The 13,184-nt window shown below is 39.8% G+C and overlaps 1 protein-coding gene across 6 annotated transcripts in view; it reads right to left on the minus strand.

Annotated features, from left to right (window-relative positions):
• The window catches only part of LOC139120631 (D(1) dopamine receptor-like), a 70,689-nt gene that overhangs the window by 19,410 nt on the left and 38,095 nt on the right, over nucleotides 1-13,184 (minus strand). Inside the window, exons 1-2 of one of the 6 annotated variants that reach the window (XM_070685140.1) lie at nucleotides 10,374-10,486; nucleotides 9,639-9,705 (exon numbers count right to left, since the gene is read on the minus strand). The exons of 2 other annotated variants lie outside the window; for them this stretch is intronic. The gene's annotated coding sequence lies outside the window, so the exon portion shown is untranslated. Of the gene's footprint in view, nucleotides 1-9,638; nucleotides 9,706-10,373; nucleotides 10,487-13,184 lie in introns of those variants that run through there. 3 more of the 6 variants (XM_070685141.1, XM_070685142.1, XM_070685144.1) reach the window with 3 other exon arrangements.

The following is a 13,184-nucleotide window of genomic DNA, read 5'->3' on the forward strand; positions in this document are numbered from 1 at the left end:
AATGTCTTGGCTACCTTTCCTTCCAAAGTGGGATGCTTCAGTAAAATGCGAACACTTCCAAGTTGATTGTGTATTTCAAGTGATGGCCTTCAAAATGCCGCGATATATACGTCACGAAAGAATAGGTCACTGGAATCGTTCGCCCGTGCTCAACAAGACGGCTCAATACGTGAAAAAGTGCATATGTCGAACAACAACTTCCCGCGCATATTTACGGGCGAACCAAACAGAATACCGTCAGACAATAAAATCATTCGAGCTTAAGATTGTCTGGATATATTTTCGCTTTCAGCGAGCTGAAAACTGACAGAGATTGTCGGATCTAGGGTTCATACACCCGTGATTAGTTCAGATATAGGATCGATACAAATTAAAGTCGACGAAACCTGGTCATTGCGACCTTGTGGGATGTTCTAGATTTAAGAGTGGAATTTCAATTACTGCGAAAGAGTTAAAATATTGCTGGCGTGTATCGAGTAAACTTTTGACCCAATCGTTCAAAAATCATATCAACTTTGATATCGAGAGCGCAATATATGGAACATAATGATTCCAAAAATAATAACCAGTGGATATGAAGGAATGTAAAGCTGTAATATATTTTTACAGCCGGAAATTTGAGTTTGTGGTGCCTTGTGTTGCTTTCTTGATATGTCTAAGAATATTCTGGTTTAAGATGTGTCAAGAATTGCATTGATCACAAAAAAGGATCGGTTGAGAGTCGGTTAGCGTGTGTGCCTCACTGACTTTAGGCTGGTAAATGCTTCACTGTGTGTGTGGCTATCTCTTTCTACAGCTACAAGTCCATTTGTTTTTTTCTGTTCGTGTATTTCTACATCTGTTTGTACCTGTTTTGTAGTCTTTATATATCAAAGTTTTACAACTCTATTTTCTGTATCTATCTAGAAAGCCAAACATAAGCGTAGTATGACACCAATACGGTGTTGTTTAAACATAGACCCTCGAGTTTTTCCTGAGGGTCCTATAAGGTGTCAATAACTTATATTTCCAGAACGATGCTTCTCAAGGCAAGGAATATTGCACCTTTGGATATGGCAATTACGTCAGGACTTAGAAACCTAGGTAAAAAAGTAGAATGTGAGTAAAATATCAGATACGCAGAGAAACGTGAAATGTACAATTTTTCTTTTGAAAAAAAGTACCAAATTAAGCGTCTAGACCGCAGTATAACCCCTTAAAGTGACTGGTTTGTACAAGCGACTCTGCAGCCTTTGCTTTTGGACAAGTATAAGCCTTAGTGAAACTTCTTCAGTCAGGTCACGTCATCTTTAAAATGAGCACTTTTCATAGAGTGCTCACGTTAATACGTGTTCTTCGGGGCAAGGAAACGACAAAATTAATTCGACAAATTTGTCCTTTCACAAGGAATACGTGTTTCACAGTACGATAAGTGATGTTATCATTGTGTGACGGGGCTCCAACTCGGAAACTTGTGTCAAAAATAGCAACTTTGAATTAACAATTCGTAGGTGTTAGTACTCTGCACGTAACAATTTTAACATTTTCGATGAGAGCAAATGAGAATCGTGCTTTCACATATGTTTAAGTTGACTGAAAGTTCCTTATCCTAAAAAGAGCATGGAACCTCGTGACGCAAACGAAATTGGACACGTCGCCTTTCTGGTCCGCGACTTTTTAGTCCAATTTACAAAAGTTGGCGGAAATGAGAGATAAATCGACCAAAGCTTGGTTAATAGAAATGATCCTGATGGGCTTGAGCTAGATACGAGGATGAAAACACCTTTGTGTTCTCGTCGAGATATCGTACTGACTGCCATCGATTTCTCTCCACTTTTGGAACTCGAGAGGACGATAACACCGAAGTTACTTATCGACGTTAGCGCCTTGGAATGACTCGCCGGCACCTTAGCGGCCAACAAGCCCGTCAATCTCACCTGACTTTGGCTTTTATAAATTCTTTCTGATAATTCTTATAAGCATGCAGATGACAGTTTCTGCCAATGAGCCAAGATACTCAAGGTCCGCCTTTGTTCGCATTCTTTTTGCGCATGTGCAGTACCAACTTCAATTTATTTCTTGTTATTTGCGGCTGATCCATATTTATCTACCTTATTTATTTAAGAAAACCAAACTCTATTCGTTTGAGGCCACGGGTCTAATAAAAAAATAAATGAACAAGATTTATGTGTAAAGATTACTGGAGAGCAATTCATTCAAAATTGGAAATAACTGAAATAAGGGTCTGGTGAGCTGGCATTTTTTTCCAAATGTCAAAACCATTTATAATATTCCTCATAATTCGGTCTTACTCGCCGCGAGAGGATATATATATATATATATATATATATATATATATATATATATATATATATATATATATATATATATATATATATATATATATATATATATATACATAACGTTAAAAAGAAACACGCTGTCACTCTGAATATTTCGTCTGAACTTTGATGTATCTTGTGTATGGTGCTTCGTTGTATAGATAAATTTACATATGGTCGTTGTCGGCTTACTCATAATTGAACTTAGCCTTAAGGTCGAAAACGTTGATCACAACGTGACTAATTAGTTACGGAAAGAACGTAACATTGACCATGGCAAGGTTAATCGCATTTAATTTCTCAAGATGTGAATCAACACATGTCAAATTGTTGACATTTCCCCGCGCGTTCGCCACGGAGCGTCGACAACCTTGGCTGGCGACGATACAATCCCGTAGGGACCTAGGCACGCGGGATCGATGTTTTTCAGGTCTGTTGTGTCCTCTCGCGGCGAGTAGATTAAAATGGCGTATCAGTCACTGTCGTCCTGTGATAACGCCGGTTACTCTAGACTTCGTATAAAATCCAAAACTGGGACAAGAAAGACAGAGAAACAACTTGTCATGAATAAAGAAGCATTGTGCAGCTACACCACATATCAATCAATAACGTGCGCCTCCAAGCACTTAACTCTGTCGTCAAGCGACAACGGACAGCGTGACATCGTCGTGCAGCGGTTTCATCGAGAACAACCATGCCGAGCCGTTCAGCAAACAAACGCTATCGTTTACAATATAAATTCATTCACCGCAGTGTCCAAATATTAAAATGCCGTGTCACTTCTCCGGCGTCTTCGAGTGGAGGACACGCATGACTGCAAAACTGGTGATGGTGACAAAGCCGAAGGCTGACGAATAAATTAAAATGGCTCTCTGAAAACTCCAGATCGGTAATTTGAGACTCAACTGCAAATACACAAATAAAATCCTCTAATGCCTATTTTAGAATCCATCCCGGTTTTCAAAGTCATGTTGCCAATAGTGACTGACTTCAGTAGTATTGGGGACAGGCAGCATGGGAAAAATTAAATGTCCCGGGCTGAGAATGGGGTTTATCAGCATGGATACTGCCATATACAGCCTATCGTTAAATTCAATGGCTCTTCTCTGTTGTGAGCTTTAAAATGTTCATCACAAGAATAAAAGGAGGACACACTTGAAGAGATTTGAAAAAAATGTATTTCAAGCGGAGCATCTATTTTCAGTGCGGAAAACGCTACTTGGATGCGTAAAAGGCACGTTAAAATTTGAACAAACGCAATTGCAGAGAGCGCTACCCACTCGATGATATCACAAGGCTTTGATTTCACAATTTCTTCATCATGTAGAATTATACATGTAGATATACACCAGGCAATTTATGTTATGTATGTTATCAATTTTAGCCGAGAATAGGCGTCGGGGTATCGTCAACGTTTGGCTTTGAACGAGCACTAACGTGTATTTTAACAGAATGGCCTCACGTCCTGAAAAGTCACAAGTAAAAGAACAAACCATGAAGAGATTTTTTCATTGTACAACTTCAGAGAATGAAGCAAGAAATGTACGTCAGAAACATTCCGTTTGAGGGAAAACTACCCGTTTGAAACGCCACGGACGACAAGCATCATTTCTGAACTGAACTTCACAAATAAAAGTTTTCAAAAAAATCTAGTCATGAGAAATCTTCTACATTCGTGATCTAAAACAAACAAAAAACAGCACAAGTATTAGTTTCTCATTGTTCCAAACTATGAAACAGGCGATGTGCAATTGAGCTAATGGAGCATCACTTATCATTCACATTATATGAGGAATCGGATGACCAGTACTTCGTTAGTTACAGTATCAGTGGATTGACCAACCTATAAACCGCGATTTTATGACTTGGCTATTGGTCAATATTTGCCCAGATTACACAGTTTCGTCAGAACGCAAACGTGAATGGAATTTAATCAGATATGTCGTCATGACACTGGTTTCTAAAATTCACTTCCTAATTACTTGCCCATCTTTGAACGGTATACCTTAAATATGTCAAATACATGGAAACTTACATTTAGGATATCGACAAACACACATAGAAACATGTAGAGAAACATACTCTGAAATACACATTGAAAAAAAAAAAAAAAAAAATACATATATATATATATATATATATATATATATATATATATATATATATATATATTGTTTAGTAATACGAGCAGTGTTTGTTTAGTAATACGAGCACGATTGGAACTAATTTAGGAGAATTGGATCTTCATATTTTTCAAATTTCTCAAAAGTGGTAAGTGCCCTATAGCTGAATGTCGCAATATTACAATTACTCATAAAAATAAGTGTGTAACTTAAAAAGAAAAGTAGATGAGGTTATATTTGCAGATAGTTATACCAAATAAGTTCCACTCATGTTCACGATAAAAGTTTGATTTTAAAAATACTAGATGACAAAACTGTATATTACACTGGTATTTTCATTACATTGCAGTGTTTGAAAGTAACTTGCTACATTTGAATTTGGTGATGAGTTTTAAAGCAAATATTTTGGTCGCTGATTCTGAGTAATTCTTTTTCAAAGAATCTTTTTGGAGTTAACTCCAGGAGCTTCAGACACTTCATATGCAATCCGTTGGAGGGACTTCCCAAGGCCGACGAATATTTCATTGGAACGCAACAGTCTAACTGTAATATGTTGTCGTGAGACAGTTGTATGGGTCTCAAGAATGCAACTCGACACACTACAAGGTTTTTGTATCTATGCTCTATGGTCTGGATCCATGATCAACCTAACCGTGATTTTTAGCACTTTAGTATTCAGTCGATGAACTCCAATTCGTCGGGAAGATAAAAATTCCCCGAAGTGGAGAGCAAAATCAATATTAACTCGATGGATTGGGTAATATGGTTGCCGTGAGTAACAGCCATCCTCCCCGCGAACCCTACTTGTAACTGTTTAATCAAAGTCGCCGAAAATGACCGCGTTTCAATCAAACTGTATTAAAAAGCGACCAAAATCTCAGCCCCGTTAACCATCGCACCTGCCGGTCACGCATCGAGACTTGCGATTAGGATGTCGTGAGTTTGTGTGGCTTCGCGACAATCGCGGTGGGGACATGACACGCAATACCCCGGATTGTAGTCAATCGATTTCCCACCTGTCGGAGATCACTGGGGTCATGATTTTGACGTTGATGGAGCGTCTTGAACTACCTTTGAGGGCAGAGAAAGGGAGAGAGAGTCAACATGCAGATTTCCGCGACAAAACCACACAGCCAAACGACTTTACACGGCACATGCTGAAAGCAGTAATTTCACGTAAGGTGTAAAATTACCACGTGAGAGATCCGTTCCAACCCTGATCTTAATACAACTCGATGTCTATTAGCATTGAGCTCACGCAGGCATTGAACGTCGCTTTCGATGATTCCGTCGGAAAGAGACAAAGAAAGCCAAACTCGGAATTCACGAAGAAAACATTTTACGTGTTATAAGACTGCAGTGCATGATAATACAGCCTTGACCTACAAAGGTCTGTATCGAGACAACGATTTGACACCGTAACGATTTATTAATCTCTACAAAATCTGGAAGAAGTGATGTGTACTTCAAAAATAACGGAAATTTTAAGTCATGTACTGCTGATTGTATAATTATACATTCAAATGTGTATGTGTGTGTGTGTTCCCACATGTATGCGTATAACCACAGTCCCTCTATAGAGGGACTGTGGTATAACCAAAACAACAGCTTGAGAGGTTTTCGTGTCGAAATTAATTCGTTCCGAATGTACACTCTCGTCCTGTCGGTCATTTCAAAGGACAGGTGTTTTTTAATCGACACGATAAATCTTCGTCGCGCATGTACAGTCATGTTTTGGCATTTCTTCAAAATGTAGGAGAGTTATTCTCATTTTGGGAGTAATTACGCCATTGCCATCACGTGATGTGACCTTGGTGAAGAAAAGGCTGTACAGCATCGCTAAAGAAATAGATTTAGAGCCATGATTTTTTTCCTTCTTCGTGTTAAATCCTACTGACTGGCCTGTATTACCGCGTCTGGTAGACAACACACGGCTTGTCGACTTTGTGCATATGGACGCGTTGTCTCGCGCCGTCGTCCTCATTACCCAGTTAACTCTTAACAACAGTCGCCCGAGTAACTTTATGCGCCTAACCAATCTCGCCAGTTCAGTGTCAGGTTAAACAACGATTTAACTTTAACAACATGCTTCTCTTACCTGCAAGTATTCGACGGGTCTTTGTTCGGGACGACTCGAGTGAGACACTACGAGATAATTAAATCAAATCACGGATTACAACTAAAGAAGAAGAATGGGGCAAAGGGGTTCCAGCCCACTTTCATGTCTTTACAACCATGTACACCTTTCAGCGATGGATGGCCGACCATGCATGTAGCCGGTTTAAAAGGGGACTACGTATTCAAAGGAATTCTCTCCATTGAATTTATTCACAATAATTCGATACCTACCGTTGTGAAAACAAATCAATAGGCTGCGACGGATGGAACACGACGACGACCGCTAAAAATCCTTCGCTTCACAGTACCTGTTCAAAGGCCCTGTGATCTTTAATATCAAGCGTTACTTCAAACGACATTAAGTGTCAGCTTTCGTGGGAGTGCATCGTTTCAGCGTTTACTATATATCCACGTTACTCCTACTAAAGGGGAGCCGCTTCGCAAAAAAAAAATGAATTGCACCGCTCTATTCTATGTGTATCGTTGCATTCAACATGACCACATACACCAAGATTTCGTCGAAGCAGATTCATAACACAGCGCCCCCCTTAAATACTGAAATTGAAAGACATCACGAGTTATACGGAATTCTAAACTTCACCTCTATCTTTTTGTCAAATAACGATCTCGTTATATTCTATAATTATCTTCGTAAAGGTCTGATTCATTGTCGGAATATATCTGACAATCGACAGTTCGCTGTCTCGATTTCAAACAGCCGCTATCTTTGTCTGACCAAAGTACAGGAACCGCCTAATATTTTGCTGCGCTAGAGTTCATGTCATCTGAGGGTATATTTTGTTGGTTTGGCAAGATATGCAAAGGGGGCGATAATTTCTGTCGGAATATTATTTTTTCACCAGGATCATCTTCGCTAGGTGTTTACTCAAGCATAGACCCTCCCTAAAACATCCGACAGGGCGTCCTGAACGTTGCACTGGGATAAATACCTTTAGATTCGGAATGACTGCTTGAGAGGGTTAGAATTGGATTTAGGGGACATGAGCTGTAACTTTGACTAATTTTTCACGACAGTGTTTCAATGTATCAACTATAGAATTTTACTATAATCCGATCATCATGACCAACTTGAATGCCCGGTGTCCTGCTTGCCAACACGGCCTGTGTATGTGAAATGACCATTGTTATTGTTGATAAATGTATTCTAGTCCGGACCTGAATACAAAATTTAAACAATAACAATGCAGATTATACTCATATGGGGTATATTTATGAGCTAAATATTAGGTAGGTATCCATAGTTCAGGGATTCAAACCAGAAACTGTAGATGATACACAGAACAAACAAAATAAAAAATGACCAAAGTAGCAGCTAATGGATCTTTAAGGTTAGGAGACTCTTTGAACATCTAAATTCAAATAATAGGGGTCTGACGATGCCGGATCTGTGCCACGTTCAGGAAGAATCGATGACATAGTTTTTGGTCGTTTGTTTGTTTTCAACTTCATTGCACTATACGCAGGAAGACTGTGTGAATCCAGGATTGTAACCCGAATTCAGTAGAATCCAGCGGCAGGAATAACTGAAACGCGAATGTACAGCTGATAATTACGACTGTCATTTCGAAAACTCTGTGCTGTAGTTGATATAAAATGAACCAGAGAGTACACTGAAGCTGTTTGGAGGAAACTACATCTGAAAGCTGAAAAACTGCACACGCTGTCCGATCAGGGAGAAGACGGAACTGTCGTCTAGAAAACCCTTTGCACTATCATAAGTTTTATTGTTGACTCTGATAATTTTCGCTGATAAAACCATGTAGTGACTTACTCATATTGTATAATTGAAAGACATGGTGTAAAATTAGAAATATTGGCAAACGAGAATTTTTTAACCCACATTTCCTGAATTGCTCTTTCGCGCCCAGACTTTAGGGCGTTGAACTTCGTGATTTACCGTAAAGTATACATCATAACGGTGTCGTACTCACGCTTTGTTCGAGTAAAATAGGATCAAGAGCATATCACTAACAGCCAAACAAACACCTGACAAATATTTGTGTAAGAATTGCAAACATCGAGGGGAACTGGTCAAACTGATTTGTTTTCCCAAACTGGTTGGTCCATAGAGGTGGAAACTCTCGCCTTTACCTCCATGGTTGATTCCCATCACGGAAAGCGACATTCATGATACACCTCACACTGTCATGCCACAACCATTACAGTCGCATACCGACACATATTTGAACAAAAAGCACACACATTTACATTGAAGGAAAAAAACCACCTTTTCCAGCTGAAAGACTTTTATGAAGTGTCATGAGATACCACAGGGGTGCTATAAATGCACTCGTATGGACGTATGACTCACGCACACAACACACACAAACGTACACACCGATACGACTCTGTGCTCAGTTACAAAGACACGAGAACATAATACAAAACCGTGGAGTCAAACGAGACAGGCGCTTTAAGGAAGATTGATCGATTGGTGATTTTCGTCGCAGTTCTTGCGAATACGTTGGAGCATGAGATTCATGTCCCGGGAATAATTTGCCCTTGACGATAGACGGCTAACACATGTGACAAATCAGAGGTGGTAAAACCTGTAAGTGATGTGTCTTAAAAAAACTTATATGGCCAAGTGTAACCCGACTTAAACTCAAACCGAATCCCAACGCTCAGGTGATTCTCCGAGATTAGAAATAAGAGTTCTCTAATAAAATATATGAGAGCTAATAAAAACAAATATAGCCAAATGGGTGGACATGCAAATCGCACAGATGACAGGCTACTCGTTTAAAATACCCACAAAACGTTGCGTTCTGTGTTTGTTATTGAGTTAAGATCTAGATTCGTTTGTGATTGTACATGGCCGCTTACCTAAGACCGACACCTGTTGCTTCGCTTCCCGCTCTCGAATTCAATCACGGTAGGAGAAAATACTTCAAATCCCGATGCAATGGATCGGTATCAAAATTTGACAGGACACGTACTTGAACCCCATTATCTGTACATTTAGATTCATTGAGTGGCCGTCAACTTGAGAAAAGTGCTTCAGCCGTGGTAAACATAGAGCCTTAGTTAGAGGTAGAAAACGTGGTGGACTTACATGGGTATATGGAAACACTAACAAATATGTCACAGTGTTTGCTCCGAGCTTGACGGTCCTTCACCTACTGGCGTCAAAAAGAGAACAAGCGATCACAAATCGCTATTTGTTGAACGGCACGAGAGTGTAGACTGAATCCGTGGACGGATTAAGCGCTGTTTATAGCAATGAAGGAATCAAAACTCCATCAAGGCAAATATATAGGACTTACATGAGACCCTTTAAATAAACATGGAGATTGTCTACGTGCGCCTCGTAAAAGAAACCGTACCACAAAACTTGGTCTGTATTATAATTCAACCCACAAAGCAGCTTATGTCACGCTTTCAGCGAGAGAACTAAAGAGGACGTGCCCAGGTTGTGACCCGACGAAGGGGGCTTATTTCATTTGGAATCCACCGTATACAAAATTCGCAACAACAAAGTGCAACCTGTTAGGTGATTTGACGAGCAAATATTTCACCTAGACGCTGAACGCACTGTAGGCCTTTTCAACGTTGAAAAGTCTGAGAACAACCTTGAGCAATTTGGAATCACCTGGCTACTTTTAACACATTGTTTTCAAAAGTTACTTTCGTGGAGGTTCCTTGAGTAAACTTGTGAGAAAGCAGAGAAAGGGGTACTACATAGTAGAGTACAATTGATTAAATTAACCCGTATGTGAAGATTTTTAAGCCAACATGTTGAATCTGAGTATGGTATAAGTTGTACAAGGCATTACATAACATAACGTACTTATCTACATGAACAGGTCTTCCAACACGGAACAGTCGCTTGGCTTACTTCCAGATCTTGTCGCTCAGTTCGAACGAGTTTGAAATCTAGCGAAAATTTAAAAACTCTCAGAACTAGTGTATACGGGGTAGTGACACTTCTAACTGCAGTATGGAGACAAGTGACTTCGACACGGAAAGTCGCGTCCTTTGGGTGTTCAGTCTTACATGCCAATACAGGGGGGAAAGACACTCGAGCGCGATGTTTGTGATCAGATCCCACGCACATTGGCATTATGAAACGCTTTAGTGTACTTATTCATAGCTAAGTCGCGTTCAATTGACCAACGAGTGGTGTTGCCAGTCTGTGGCTAGGAGGTGTTTGTGAGAAACAAATATTTGAATGTGGATGACTCTTTCATAGTTTAATAAACTGAACACGCCAATCGTACCACTCTGTCAAACAATTTATTTGCTGATTACTTCAAGATTTGATTTCAAAGAGCGTTCGATTCGTTTCCTTTGTCTGGCCAGTCTCACGCACGACTTGCCCCGGGCTGAATTTTGAAGAAATCTGTGGAAAGAGGGGAGGGCGATGTTCGGGTGATTGACAGACCTCTCTCTAAAGGGCAGGGCAACACTGAGTTTTCCTATCTAGGTAACCGAAAAGTGACTATCATCGACACAGCAAACATCGTGTCATAAACTTACGTTATCGGCATTATTAGCACTCCATGTTAAGGAGTTTGACATTGAACATCCATGACATCATAACTGTCACAAATATGCATAAATAACTCGTAAAAATTCTTGACCTACCGACTAGATACGTTTGCCAAACTAATCACCCAGTTTGACATTAGATTGTACAGCTATCTTGCACTGTATCAGCAGTGCAAAGACTTGAAAACCACACGTGATAACACACAGTATACGCTGAAACACTAGAACACCGTATTGGGAAGTCTCCTCGAAAGGGGTTAGATAAGCTACTTGACCCATACACCGACGTGCAACCACGGGCCGATAAACAATAAACTTTGGTGGGGTAAAAGGTCATGACCACCTGGAAACACAAGACTCGTAAAGGCAACTACAAAAGCAGTTCTAGAAAATACAGAACTAGAGATCCTGGGGACTGGTCGTAGACAGAGTACCTAGGCTGAAGCAACAGTTTTACGATCGACGGCTGTACACGTAACCAGGAAAGTAATAGAAAATCATACACATACGCTAATGATGGATGGATAATATTTTGAAGTGGTCTAAGCTAATTTGAATCTCAAACTATTCGTAAAACATGGAAGATGTACGTTCGTGTTCGCTCAAAGTAGTTTCTGTAATCAATCATCTCTCCTATGAGTTGACCGCCATTGTGTGTTTGAATGCATAATCTTGTGCGAGTAGTGGAGATATTTGTAATAAATTAGTTTCGAGTTTCATTTGATAGCTATAAATAGATTATTATAAAACTATTTTATTTCAAAGGTTAACCATATTTAAGCTTCCCTATTTAGCTCAGGCAAACTGTAGTACTTATCTCAATGAAGTATAACAAATATAGTCTTTATCACCGGTGCCAATCTATGAATGTGTTTACAGTGTATATTTTCAGTCACTTACTTCTAATAAAAGTAACGACACTACTAAAAATGCGAAAATTGTCAAATTTATCTTCAGGGGGATCGTGGAAAATGTCAACCATGAATTTTTCTCAAATTTTGGGCTGATTAATATTGCAGAAGTTTCCCATCCTAGCATCACACTGTTGCGCGAACCTTCAGGCGTATTATGTGTGCTGCCATGAGAACAGGCATATTTGCCAAAGTATCTATTGTCTCAGCGTTTCAGCTGAATGTTTTCTTGCCTAAAGGAAGAACACACGCGCAATGCTTTTCAAGAATTTCTGCGTCATTTCATAAATAATAGATAGTGCATGACGTCACTGAATAACAACGGCAGGACACCTCTTGCGATCTCCCCCCTCCCTCCGCTAGCCATGTACTGAAGTCACCTGTGAGAAATGTAAGTGATCAATATTATCTTCAATGATGTCACAGCGCGTCAAGGTCACTTTAATGTAAGAATATGGCAGAGCGACGTCAGACTTTTTTCTACGTTTCATAGAAAAGCTGGACCATGGAATGTCTAGATCATATGATAAACATAACAAGGAGAGGCACGATGCCGAAGGTATGTGAGTGACATCCCGAGAATATCTGTTAAAAACTGAATGGTTGGGTTCATGCAGGCGATAGAATTAATTGTATTCGCGCTATTAATAGTGGTATTGGGGTAATACTTAATTTGATCGGGAATTTAAAAATGAATGCTTGAACGGTGATGTGCACAAAAGCATGTACTCAACAAGTGTTAAAATGATATGGTAGGAAGGCCCATTGGTTGACTTATTGATTTGACTTTTTGAGGAAGTGTTGCCGAGACCATGTAATAACTTCCGCAGACTGTTAGACGGTTAAAAATAGATGGAGTGTTTATCTTCACTCCCGTTACCATGACAATAAAGAAGTGAAAACAAAAAAAAACACACGGTACGAATGGAGTATCATGGTTTATTTATGGAGCGAGTTGCCTATCAAGATCGTGTTCGGGCATAATCACGCGAGAAACAAATCCGGCCCAGGGGAGAATCTATGTTCTAAGTTTAGTCAACGAGTAATCCCATCCGTGGCGTTGTTGATGCCGAAATGTTGGGAGCATTAATAAATTTGTCCAACGCTGTGGATGGTTGTGATCATTACTGTCAGGACGTTTGACAACAGGGGCGCTGGCCTAAAGAAAGGGCAGTATACTGTTTTGACAGTTGACCTGT

This window comes from Ptychodera flava, chromosome 20 (genome assembly GCF_041260155.1).
Source record: "Ptychodera flava strain L36383 chromosome 20, AS_Pfla_20210202, whole genome shotgun sequence".
Classification (NCBI taxonomy): Eukaryota; Metazoa; Hemichordata; class Enteropneusta; family Ptychoderidae; genus Ptychodera; species Ptychodera flava.